Here is a 12,986-nt window from a genome sequence, read left to right as displayed (position 1 = left end):
TGCATTGATCACGCAACGAGCTTGAATTGGAAATCCCAACCGCCCAGGGATCTTAGAAGTGATTACAGACTGGCCAGAAAGCAAAGACTTTTGGATGTCTCCAGATGAGGAAGTAAAACGTGCTGAAGAAGCACCACCGTATAATACTCTTTCAGAGACTGATAAGCAGTATGCACTGTTCACAGATGGATCCTGTCGTCTTGTAGGAAAACATCGAAGGTGGAAAGCTGCTGTGTGGAGTCCCACACGACAAGTTACAGAAGCCACTGAAGGACAAGGTGAATCTAGTCAATTTGCAGAAGTGAAAGCCATCCAGCTGGCTTTGGACATTGCTGGACGAGAGAAGTGGCCAATACTTTATCTCTACACTGACTCATGGATGGTAGCAAATGCCTTGTGGGGGTGGCTACAGCAATGGAAGAAAAGCACCTGGCAGCGCAGAGGTAAACCCATTTGGGATGCCACACTGTGGCAAGACATTGCTGCTCGGCTAGAGAGCCTGCCTGTGAAAGTTCGGCATGTAGATGCTCATGTGCCTAAAAGTCGAGCCACCGAGGAACATCTAAACAACCAACAAGCAGATCAAGCTGCTAAGATTAAAGTAGCTGAGGTGGACTTGGACTGGCAACATAAAGGTGAACTCTTCCTAGCTCACTGGGCCCGTGATGCTTCAGGGCATCAAGATAGAGATGCAACGTACAAATGGGCTCGCGATCGAGGGGTGGATTTAACTATGGACACTATTTCATAGGTTTTTCATGAATGTGAGACTTGCGCCGAAATCAAACAAGCGAAACGGTTAAAGCCTGTATGGTATGGGGGGCGATGGTTAAAGTAGAAGTATGGAGAAGCTTGGCAGATTGATTATATTACACTTCCACAAACACGTCAAGGTAAGCGTTATGTACTTACAATGGTGGAAGCAACCACTGGATGGTTGGAAACATATGCCGTACCTCATGCTACAGCCCGAAATACTATCTTGGGCCTTGGAAAGCAAGTCCTTTGGCGACACGGTACGCCAGAAAGAATTGAATCAGACAACGGTACTCATTTCAAAAACAGTCTTATAGACAATTGGGCCAAAGAACATGGTATTGAGTGGGTATATCATATTCCATATCATGCACCAGCCTCTGGGAAAATTGAAAGGTACAATGGTTTGCTAAAAACTACACTAAAGGCACTTGGTGGTGGAACCTTTAAAAACTGGGATTCACATTTAGCAAAAGCCATTTGGTTGGTCAACACCAGGGGATCAACCAATCGAGCTGGGCCTGCCCAATCAGAAATTCTACGGACTGTAGAAGGAGATAAAGTCCCTGTAGTACACATGAAAAACATGTTAGACATGTTAGGAAAGGCAGTCTGGGTTACTTCTGCCTCTGGCAAAGGCAAGCCCATTCGTGGGATTGTTTTTGCCCAGGGACCTGGGAGCACCTGGTGGGTGATGCTTAAGGATGGACAAGTTCGGTGTGTACCCCAAGGGGATTTGAGTTTAGGTGAAAATATTCAATACTGAACTGCATGATGTGAATTGCCATGCTAACAGTGTTTAATAAGTGTCTTCCAGATCAAGACAGTGATGATGAAACCAGAGCTAGCTTCTTCGAGTGGCGCCTGACAACTTCTTCGAAGTTGATATCCTTAACCCACAAACAGTGGTCATGAGATGCACTTGTACCATTTTTCCTGCCCTGGGAGACTGTCGGGACAAAATGAACTTAATGAACTTTTTAAAGGATGGTCCGCTGATTAATTACTCCTGTGTATATATGTACATACGTGTATATATATATAGTAGTAGTGATCAATTAGATTGTATTGATAGATTGTATTGATAAGGTTTAACCATTCAGTGAATGGCATATTATAAGGGGTGGAATGTCATGGTTTTGTTAAAAACAAGTTTCTCTTTTAGTGAATTTGCCTGTCAGCTAAAGCCTTCGTATTAACTGCATTTTCCTGGAGAACCAGACACATGTTTTGGTAAACCTAGCAATGGAATGCAAACTTACTGATAAGCACGGATGGACATCTCGCGAGAGGGGCGACGAGAAGAAAGAGACCAAGAAACTGACCAACTGTGTATAACATTCCATTCACGTGAATACTTCATATAAAAGTGGGAGATCACGAGGATCTCGTTTGCTTTTCCCTTTTGCCCTTTTCCCTTCTGCTTATGGCCGACATTAGAAGAGGACCTTGCTAGTCGTCCCTGCGAACTGAGGCCTAGTGAGAGACTGAATCCAGCTCCGATTGGCTGCAGAGTCTAATCCAGGACTTTGGTTGCCGGCTCTGCAGTTGCTGAGACTTTCAAGATTGGTTTTGTATATTTTGTATTGTTTTCTCTATTCTTATTAGTAGCATTAGTAAAACATCTTTAATTTTTTCCAACTCTCTTCACTCTGTGCTTCTTTTCCTCCCAATCGCCTCTCCTTAGTGAAAAGGGGGAAGAGGGAGGGGGAAGTGTGGGAGGGGGAGAGGGGGTTAACAATACATCTGCCAGGGTTTTATTGTCACCCCGCAATCTTAACCCTCGACAGAGGTAAGGCTGACAAATGGATTGGCTTCGGATACCACAATCTGAGACCTAGAGATTTTACCCAGTTTTTATTTGTTAGTCTTAGCAACAAGATAGGACCTTAACTACCCCCTGCCATTCTTATTAGAAATCACAGCAGAGATAAGGGACAATTGCTTCTACTCAAATCAGTCCGAGGAAGTACAGTTTCAGCCCTCATTAAAAGTAAATGCAGCACAGCCTCTAGAGAGATGCTTTCTGAACAGCTCTAACTCTCAGCTATGAAAGCCCATCAATAATACCCTCTGCTGGAACCTTCTGTGGTCAAGATAAAGTTCTTATTATCTTCTAACTAATATGCAATTACTCTCCTCTAGGGATTGAAGTGGATGGAGGAAAACATCTTGGCCAGGCCAAATGCAATTACAGAGCAAGTTATCTACAGGATGTTTGAAAGCCCTGCATAATACTTAGAATACCTAAGGTGAAGAATCATTCATTGGTGAGTCTCCAGGTTTCCATTACACTATCTGTGGCTAGACGCTGTGTGATAAATTGGCTAGTTTCTAGGGGAGCTAGGCTGGACTAAGAAGCAGTGGGACCAAAAAACAAACCAGTATTCAAGTAGAACAGCAGTGCCAAAGCCACATTCATGCTCTGGCAGTGTAGAGGCAAGCAGTTACAAACAGAGATACTAGGGCTGAAGAAGATATTGCTTAATCAGAAGTGATAGAGGGAAGGAGGGAGAGAGAGAGAGAGGGAAGGAAGGGAGGGAACGGAAGGAAGGGAGGGAAGGGAAGAAAGGAAGGGAGGGAAGGGAAGAAGGGAGGGAAGGAGGGAGGGAGGGAGGGAGGGAGGGAGGAAGGAAGGAAGGAAGAAAGGAAGGAAGGGAGGGAAAGAGAGAGAGAAAGAAAGAGAGAAAGAGAGAAAGAGAGAAGAGAGAGAAAGAGAGAAAGAGAGAAAGAGAGAAAGAGAGAAAGAGAGAAAGAGAGAAAGAGAGAAAGAGAGAAAGAGAGAAAGCGAGAGAGAGAAAGAGAGAAAGAGAGAAAGAGAGAAAGAGAGAAAGAAAGAGAGAAGGCTCTGAACAGAAGCACTGTGGACAACCTCTGGCTCATTGCGAAGGTCCTTGAGAAAGGAAGGTGAGCACAGAAACCAAGAACCACCTTCTCTGGGGAGCAAACGCAGCAGCACCACAGCAACTGCGTTGTTCCCAGCATTGCAACAAGCTACATTTTTGCTGCTTCTATCGGGTAGAAGCTGATAAGTGTCTGTGCAGATCCCACCACTGCAGACCCTGGGAAGCTCTTTTACCCTCTGTGCCATGGCATCGCAATGTCTATATGGACAGCACATGCCCTGGTGAAATTGTTTCACCAGCTCATGCTCTGTCCTCCGTTTCCCAGCTAGAGGAAAGAGCATTCCTTTTTACCTCCCAAGGGGCTGTCACTGAGTGGAAATCTGAACCTTACCTCACCCTTCCCCAGATGCTCTGCCACCCTGCAGCTCTGGCTGTGCAACCTGCAGAGTATGCAGATGTATTGACCAGGCCAGGAACCACTCCTGTCCAGAGGGCATTTTCCATGTAGTGTGTTACAGGGTCGTGGGAGACAGGCAGTTGGACAGGCATGGGATCTGCTCAGCTCCTGGCGATACAAGGTAAATCTCTCTTCTTCCCTGCAGACCCATGTCTTGGCTGTGGAGAAACTGCCAGACATGTTAGCTGAAAAATTATCCCAAGAGTTTGAGCATTTCAAAGACAAGTTCCACTCCTACCTGTATGGCCTAGGGTCTCAGCTACTTGGAGTGAGCATGTCTCCAATCAAGAGAGAGAATACAGAAGGTATACAAAATGGGCCACCCTGTGTTTTTCCCTGCATGACCATGAGTAGGTGGAATGGGAAATCTACCTCAGTCCTAGAGGCAGAGGTACATGAGTTGCAAGGGAAGAGAAACACAAGAGGGGATTCTGCCAGAAAAATGTTGCTCCAGTTTCCAATAGGCAGTTCCCCAGACAGAGTAGAAGAGTTGATCTTATTCTGACCCTCTTGAACAGGGTTCTGATTCATTCTTGCAAAAAGGCAGCAAAAAATACTATGACCAGGACTAGAGTGGCCCTGCCTCCAGCCAGATGAAGGAGAGGGATAACTAGGTTTATTGAACTCTCTGGATTTGATGACCTGGAATGTCAGATCCACAAGAGCACAAGGCTCTAGTGAACACTAGGGTCCAATGTACTCTAATTCTGTCAAACTATGAAGGGGCAGAGCCCATCAGCATTTCTGGAGTGACTGGGGGATACCGACAGTTCACTGTATTAGACACTGAGGTGAGTCTGACTGGCAAAAGCACCCCATTGTGACTGGCCCAGATGCTCTGTGCATCCTTGGTATAACTACCTCAGGAGAGGGTATTTTAAGGACCCCAACCGGTACCGGTGGGCTTTTGACATAGCAGCCATGGAGACAGAGGGCATTAACCAGCTGTCTACCTTGCCCAGTCTCTCAGAGGACCCTTCTGTTGTAGGACTGCTGAGGGTCAAAGACCAGCAGGTGCCACTTGCTACGATGACAGTGGATCAATGGCAATAAAGCACAAACCGAGACTCTTTGATTCTCATATGTAAGGTGATTCATCAACTGGAGAGGCAAGGAGTGATCAGTAAGACTCACTCCCCCTTTAACAGTCCCATACGGCCAGTGAGGAAGCCCAGTGGAGAATGGTCACTAACAGTAGGCTATCGCAACCTGAATGAAGTCACACCACCGTTAAGTGCTGCCATGCCAGACATGCTAAAGCTGCAATATGAACTGGAGTCAAAAGAATCCAAGTGGTATGCAACAACTGACATTGCTAATGTATTTTTCTCTATTCCTTTGGCAGTAGAGTGCAGGACACAGTTTGCTTTCACCTGGAGGGGCATCCAGTACACCTGGAATCAATTGTCTCAGGGGTGGAAACACAGCTCCACTGTTTGCCATGAACTGATCCAGACTGCACTGGAGCAGGGCAAAGCTCCAGAACACCTGCAGTACATTGACAACGTCATCATGTCGAGCAACACAGCAGAAGAATTTCTCGAGAAAGGTGAAAGGATAATCCAGATTTTTCTGCAAAACAGTTTTGCTAAAAAATAAAGAAAGGTCAAGGAACCTGCACAAGAAATCCTGGTTTTAGGAGTAAGATGGCAGGATGAACATCGCCAAATTCCAATAGATGTGGTCAACAAAATAGCAGCTATGTCTGACCCAACTAATAAAAAGGAAACGAGACTTTCTTGGGGGTTGTGGGTTCTTGAAGAACACACATTCTAAGCTATGGTCAGATTGTGAGCCCTCTTTACCAAGTGACCCAGAAGAAGAATGATTTTGAGGGGGCCCTAAGCAACAGCAAACTTTTGAACAAATTAAGCAGGAGATACGCTGGGTCATGGCTTTTGAGCCAGGCCAGGCACAACAAGATGTTTAAAATGTGCTCTACGCAGCAGCTGGGAAGAATGGGCCTACCTGGAGCCTGTGGCAGAAAGCACCAGGGGAGACTCGAGGTCTCACCTGGGGTTTTGGAGTCAGGGATACAGAAGATCTGAGGCCCACTACATCCCAACTGAAAAGGAGATATTGGCAGCATATCAAGGGGTTTGAGCTGCTTCTGAAGTGGTTGGTCCTGAAGTGCAGCTCCCCCAGGCACCTTGACTGCTGGTGTTGGGCTGGATGTTCAAAAGGAAGGTCTCTTCTACTCATCATGCAACTGATGCCACATAGAGTAAGTGGGTCCAATTATCACACAACAGGCTTGAATGGGGAATCTTGATCACCCAGGGATCTAGAAGTGATCACAGACAGGTCAGAGGGTAAGGATTTCAGAGTATTGTCAGAAAAATGAACTATTAAAGACTACACTAAGAGCAGCAGGTGGTGGAACTTTGAGAAATTGGGATTCAAATCTAGCAAAGGCCACCTGGTTGGTTGACACCAGGGGATCTACCAACTGAGCTGGCCCTGCCCAGTCTAAGCTTCCACAAATCGCAGAAGGGTCCCGGTGGTGCACCTGAAGACTGTGTTGGGGAAAACAGCCTGGGTTACTCCTGCCTTGAGCAAAGGCAAACCCATCCATGGGTGCACTTGGTGGGTAATGCTGAAAGATGGACGAATTCGATGTGTACCTCCAGGGGATTTGATTCTGTTTGAGAATACTCCCATGATGTGAATTGTATGATGATAATTGCTGCATAATACTATATACCAGACTAACAATATTCAGTAAATATCTTTCAGGTTAATGAAGCATGAACTTCAAAAAAACTCAATGAAGTGCGGCAGTGATGGAACCTGACCTGGCTCCAACAACTGGCATCAAGCCACCTCCTTGAGGTTGATGCTTTTGACCTGCAAACTGTGAGCACAAGCTATGTGTTCCAGATGCAGCATGCAGTAATACGACACTCCAACATGACACTCCATCTTTCCTGCCTGTCCTGATAGAGTCCAAAATGAAAATGGACCCAATGAACATTTCAAAGGAATGAGACTACGCCATGAACTAAAGAAGAAAGTATCTGTGTGTATATATATATGGACATGTATTTAAGGTGGTAGTAATTAGTTGAAGTGTGTGGGTAAATGCAAGACCTGAGCATGCATAAATGGTATAGAATAAGGGGTGGAATGTGCTGGGTTGATCGAGATGGGGTTAATTTCTACACTGCCAGGACATCTGAGTATTCAATACCATATGAGGTCACCCTCAGTTATAAAGGCAAAGAGCCAGCGGGTGGTGTCCATTCTGCAGGTGCAGCCAGGAGCTGGGCGGTCTGGGTGCGGTGGCTTCCTCATCAGCCACGCAGTTTGGAGTAACACCTTTGTATTTCAGCCACGAGCTGCGGCTAAGGGCCGGGGGCAGTTTCTTGGCAGGAGCTATGTCCAGGTCAAGGAGAGCCTTTGAGCGCAAGCTGCGGCAGGACCCGTGTACCACTCCGGGGCTGGGGAAGCACTGTGTGCTTCTGTAGGTTCTCTTGTTGTTGTTGTTAATCCTTGACCATTTTTTTTTCCCTTTCCTTCACTGTCTCCTTAAACTGTTCTTATCACAACCCACGAGTTTTGCTTTTGTTTTCTGATTCTCCTCCCTATCCCACCAGGGTGGGGCAGGGGTGAGAGAGAGACACGTGGTTTTAGCTGCTGACTGGTTGGGCTGGGGCTAAACTACAGCTGAGATTTAACATAAGAATATATTCCTAGGACTTTACCCATTTCTTCCTAAGAGACTGCTGCAAAAATCCACTGGTCTCTGCAGGAGATCCTTTCCTTATTTACACAAGCTTTGCATCAAGAAACATCAGCTGCTTTTTCACAAAATTCATTAAGACTATCAGGCCCTCTCCTATTTCCACTGTCAACCTGCTTCGCCCTTGGCCAACTTGGTCTGCATGCAGAGGGAGCTCTTTGCCAGGCTGAGCTTCACCAAGGCTAATCACAGAGGTGGAAAAGCAGAACAGCACCACAGGCTAGGGATGTTTCTCTGCAAGACTTAGATTATATCTGAAGCAGCTCACTTTCTACTGGCTACTGAGAACCCCCCAAGGACTGCCTGAGAGCTGCAGGACTCCTTTTTCACAGTCTTTGCTAAGCCAAGCCTATTCTGGTTTTGCAGGACACATTCTGGATCCAGCACATCACATGGCAAACCTTTTTATTTAGGAAGACTTGGCACCATGCAGCAGCTCTACAACCACTTCATAATTTTCTACAGATGGGAGCAAACAGTCTCTCACGCGATCTCCTTCACCTACCCTAAGAGCAAGGACAAAAAAGTGTGTGGCACATGGATCACAGCTGTGTAGACTTGGCAGATGTCCTCGAGTCACCACCATCAGTTCATTACATTGCCTGTGAACCTGCTTTATGCCAGCATACAGTCCTGTATCTGCTCCCCCAGCTCCTCCCTGCCCCAGTCCTGAAGTCTAAAGGTTTAGAATAACTCCTTGTCCTATGTCTCACTGTCAAAAAAAAAAAAAAAAAAGAAGTCTGGTTTCCTATTAGCATAAAGAAAGTCACATTGGCACTGACAACAAACTTAGGAAGCTTCAATTTAATCTACAGAAAACATCTATAAAAAAAAAATGGAAGTTGCTTGAAACTGCTTGTCTAGGGTTAACTGCAAATGTCTCAACGTTCCAAATTTTTATAAGACAGAACAAAATGTACATTGATTCCATGCATGAATCAGCTGCCCTTGAATACTACCCAGCAATCTTTTTTTTTTTTTTTTTTTTTCAGAGAGCTATTTGGCAATTTAAAGCCTGAACGATGACAATTCTACCAGATTCTAAGGTGATTTTTTCAACTAGCTAATTGACTTCACTAGAAACCAATTATATTGATTCTGATAGTGTGCGTCCTCAGAAGCTAGGCCACTGAACTGGGGGCTTTTGTTGTGTTGTCCCTCTTCCTCAGACAGATAACCAAACATACTCATGAAATGACTTGTCAGTTTCTCTACAAACAACTTGGTAGATCAGATTTCTTACTCTCCTGTTCTACAGGCATGGTCTTCAGCTCTCAGATTAATTGTGTAGCTCTTTTCTGGCCTTGTTCCAATTCTTCAATGCTCTCTGAAGCACTGACACTGGACTAAACAGTGTTCCTGCAGTGGCCTCCCCAGCACATTTCTCCCCTGCTCCCACCACTCACCTGAGGACTGCAGCTTCCCTCTCAAGCTGCAGTATTTGGCTTGGCAGTCATGTTAGCTAGTTATCTTCCAAGTTCTTTGCACCATCAATGTATTCCAGATAAGGTCTCCAACCTTGCTTGCCTCCATGCTTTGCTCCTAGATGTACAGCCTTACATTTAACAGCACTAGACAAGACCAGCTTTCAGGTGACTCAGCTCTGCTCCCACAACTGACTTGTCGTTTACCTCCTCTCCATCTGCAGAATCTCCATGTTTCTGCAAACAATTATTTGGTATTTACATCACTGACAAAGCCACTGGGTAATGCAGGGCCAGGAACAGATACCTTTTGTACTTCTTTATAAGCATCTTCTTAGCTTCCCTCTTCCTTAGTGAAGGATGACTCTCCATCTACAGCCATTTTATGAGAATGATCACTTCCCCTGAGCTGTCTACAATAAGCCACTTTGATTTTGTCTAGTATGTACTCCTATATCACTAGAAACAAAGTCAGAAGCCTCCAAATCTACGTATAATTACGTTGACACAATTTTTATCAGCAAAAATCACACTCTTATCAAGAACTGGGGGATTGTATTTGTCTGACAAGGCCAGTTTCCCATTGAAGAAAACGGGCTAGCATCATCCTGCCTTCTCTTAGCTTTTTACTAGCTGCAGAGCCCATCAGCCTTTTTAAGCTTTGAGCAAACTAAAGTTTGGGTAGCCTGACAAGCTACCCAACTCCTTGTCCCAGAATAATGCTGATACAGTAGGATTTTTCCACTCCCTTGGAAGTTTTTCGAGTACCTATATTAGTGATTGAAAGACTTCCTTGGCTTAGTCTCTAAATATTCTGGACTGTAAGTTAACCATTGTTAATGTTTTGTACATTTAAAAACACTGACATGTAACATTTTTCCTGACTTATGGAAGTAATTTCTTACTGGAGCCTTACTTGGCCCTTATGACCAAGCTTTGAATACAGAGTCCTCCTTTCCAAACACCAAGAAATAGTTACTGGTTGTTTCTGCCTTTTCTGTTTCATGAGAAACAATTTTGCAACCCTGTTCAGTATAGAGCCTGTACCACTGCTAGGATTTCATGAATCCCTGCTACATTTAAAGAATCTTTTCTTATTATTCCAAACCTGCTGCCCAAAGGCTCTTCATCAGTACCCTTCAGTTTTCTCATCAGTTGTTTACATTTCTTTCCAGATTACTTGTCCAAATCACTTCCTCTATATTTCCATTAATTGTTTTGGGGGTTTATTGCTGGTTTCATCTCCTCTGCTAAGCGAAACAGCTTTTTTTAACTAAATAATTCATCTTCGCAAACGCAGAATTGTGATTTCTCAAGGACCTCATATAGCATTCTTGAACAACTCCCAATTATCATTCACTTTTTTTATGCTCAAGTTCTTCCTCCCACTTTATTTGGCCTATAATTATTTTCAGTTTGGGGAAACTGGACCCTCTTAAAGCACCAATCATACACATTATTGGTTGGGACTATATATTCGCTTTTAACATAGCAAATTAAGTTTGGACACAATTATTTATACCTAAGCAAACATTCTTTTCAGTTCAGTGATTAATTCATTTTTATTAACCTGGATGAGGTCTGAAATTACGTTGCTCCAAGCCAGCTGTGATAACTTCTAGATAGAGTGTTATTCATATATGTGTTTCAGGCAATAGGTTTCTTCCAGTGCTGCAAAAACACACCTGAAATTCCTAAATGGAAGTGTATTTCTTCTCTTCTGTCAGCCTTTCAATGAGCTGCTCACCCAGGCATTGTGCAATACTGATAGTAAGTACTTCTGTCCCCTGTGGTGGTGTTGATTAGCTACAACCTTGAGCTTGATGTCTTCTTTTGACTTACAAACAGCTTCATAGCAAATAAAGACATATGGGGTGTCACCCTCTTTTCTTTCTCCATTTCATTCTTCCTAGAAAGCATGGCTGTAGCTACTTTATTTATAAACATTCCAAATACGCAATTCATTCCACCAGACTCCAGCTGTACCAACAGTCTATTTATCTTAATAAACATGTTTTATAAATTGACACAGGTGGTCAAACTGCTACACATTCCCTGCAGAATGGTTTGCTTCAGCCAGAATCAGGTAAGAGCTTCAAAACTGAGTTCAAGAGCATCAGCAGCAAACCTCTGTATGTCTAGCACTGGCTAAGGGTATGTCTTCCCTACCAGGACAGCCATGGTCAATTGGGCCAGCAACCACAGCGTCAAGCCCACTCAAAGCTGCACAACCAAGTGAAAGACCTCAGAGAGTTAGTTTTGTGCAACTGTGGAAAGCTAAGCTGCTTTAGTCTTCTTTACTGTCCTTCTGGGTGCACAGCAGAGGAGTAAAACTTTGTGAAGAGATCAGTGGATTTTGACCACCTGAGTGATTTAGCGAGGTCCTCCATGTAAAACAAGTCTAAGAGAAGCTTGAGCAATAACAAAACCTTGCTTTTCACCATGTTTCTTCAGGGGTATCAAGGAGCCAGGACTCAATAGTCTGACTACAGGTCTGCAGGTGGAGAGGCAGTAAAATTCTTATTATAATGTATAGATGAAAATTCAAAGTTTCTCACCAGTTAAAATCTTTCAGCAATTAATCCAGGACCTCAGCAAAGGTAATGCTTTTACTTGAAACAACTGAAAATCTGGTCTACACTGAATGAGAGGAATGCAGGGCTGCAGCATCAGTAGCAGGGTCCTCAAAAACACCCTGCACTGGGATACTTCCAGCAACACATCACTGCAGTGCTGCAGTTCTCCTGCTAGTTCAGAGTTTCTGGTGTTACTTATATAATTGGTTCCCACAAAAAGTCCAAACACTTCCTCTGAGCTTGCACAAAGCTTTTCAAAATGCCACAAGGTGCTAGAAAAGGAAAGTCAGGGAGCTGTAGTGATATAGGTCCTTGCTGTCTTGCCCCAAGCATGAGTGAAAACAGGCTGGAGCCACTTTCAGAGTGGACTCCTTGCTCAGCCAAGTGGAGCACATCCTGAAACCCATTTCCTTGGTGGGGGTAGGATGGCTCATCCTGTGTGACAGCCCCATACGCCAACAAGTGCCACCTCTGAAAAGCAAAAGGGAATGGCCATACTTTGGGCACTCTCAAGACAGCAACAAGGCATGATGTGCTCCCCATGAGCCACACATCTCAGTGGGGTGTCTCACTACAACTATTGCAAGTGGCCACTGTGAGGATATCTCACCACCAGACATACCTAGCAAAGGCTGCCAGCACCTTAGTTTTTACCTTTGGGAGAGAGGAACAGACAGCAGATACAAGTCCAAACTTCCTGTATTCAAGCTCAAACCAGTTTGTGAGAAACACAACCTGGACACAGCCTGAGTGTGCCAAAGCACAGCCTGCTTAAAAATGCATGGCACGGCACAGGCCAAGGCCAGTTCATTTTCTGAGCCCATACCAAACCGACATTCATGACACTACAGCTGGAGCCAACAGCAAAGCTACACAGGATTTAGGGTGAAGCACTAATGCCTCCAATTCAGCAAACATGTAAGTACATGCATAACTTGAAAGGAACAGCTGGGAGGTCTGAGAGACTGACTCCAGTGCTTGATGTCAGAAGTGGCAGCTAATACATGGCTACAAAGCCTTTAATCTTCTGGAAGGCCAGATGCTGCTAGGAATGAGACCTCCATTCTTATATGGTATTGCAACAAGGGAGGCACTACCCATGGAAGAAGGTGGGATGGGAGAAAAATAGTCTTTAAGAAAAACTAGCTTGGAAACAGTATGAAACAGGAAAGTAAACACCATGGC

The 12,986-nt window shown here is 44.6% G+C and overlaps 1 protein-coding gene and 1 long non-coding RNA gene across 7 annotated transcripts in view; one reads left to right on the top strand and one right to left on the bottom strand.

Moving 5' to 3' along the window:
* Positions 1–12,986, bottom strand: part of LOC102089226 (metalloprotease TIKI1) — a 106,127-nt gene that overhangs the window by 80,083 nt on the left and 13,058 nt on the right. The gene's annotated exons all lie outside the window — the stretch shown is intronic.
* On the top strand, positions 2,480–11,068 carry LOC110356548 (uncharacterized). Its single transcript, XR_002409783.2, has 4 exons — positions 2,480–3,026; positions 4,205–4,364; positions 5,405–6,283; positions 6,796–11,068. It is a non-coding gene; the product is annotated as an uncharacterized LOC110356548 (long non-coding RNA).

The sequence above is a fragment of the Columba livia genome, chromosome Z (assembly GCF_036013475.1).
Source record: "Columba livia isolate bColLiv1 breed racing homer chromosome Z, bColLiv1.pat.W.v2, whole genome shotgun sequence".
NCBI lineage: Eukaryota > Metazoa > Chordata > Aves > Columbiformes > Columbidae > Columba > Columba livia.
This window is presented reverse-complemented; position numbering and strand designations above follow the sequence as displayed.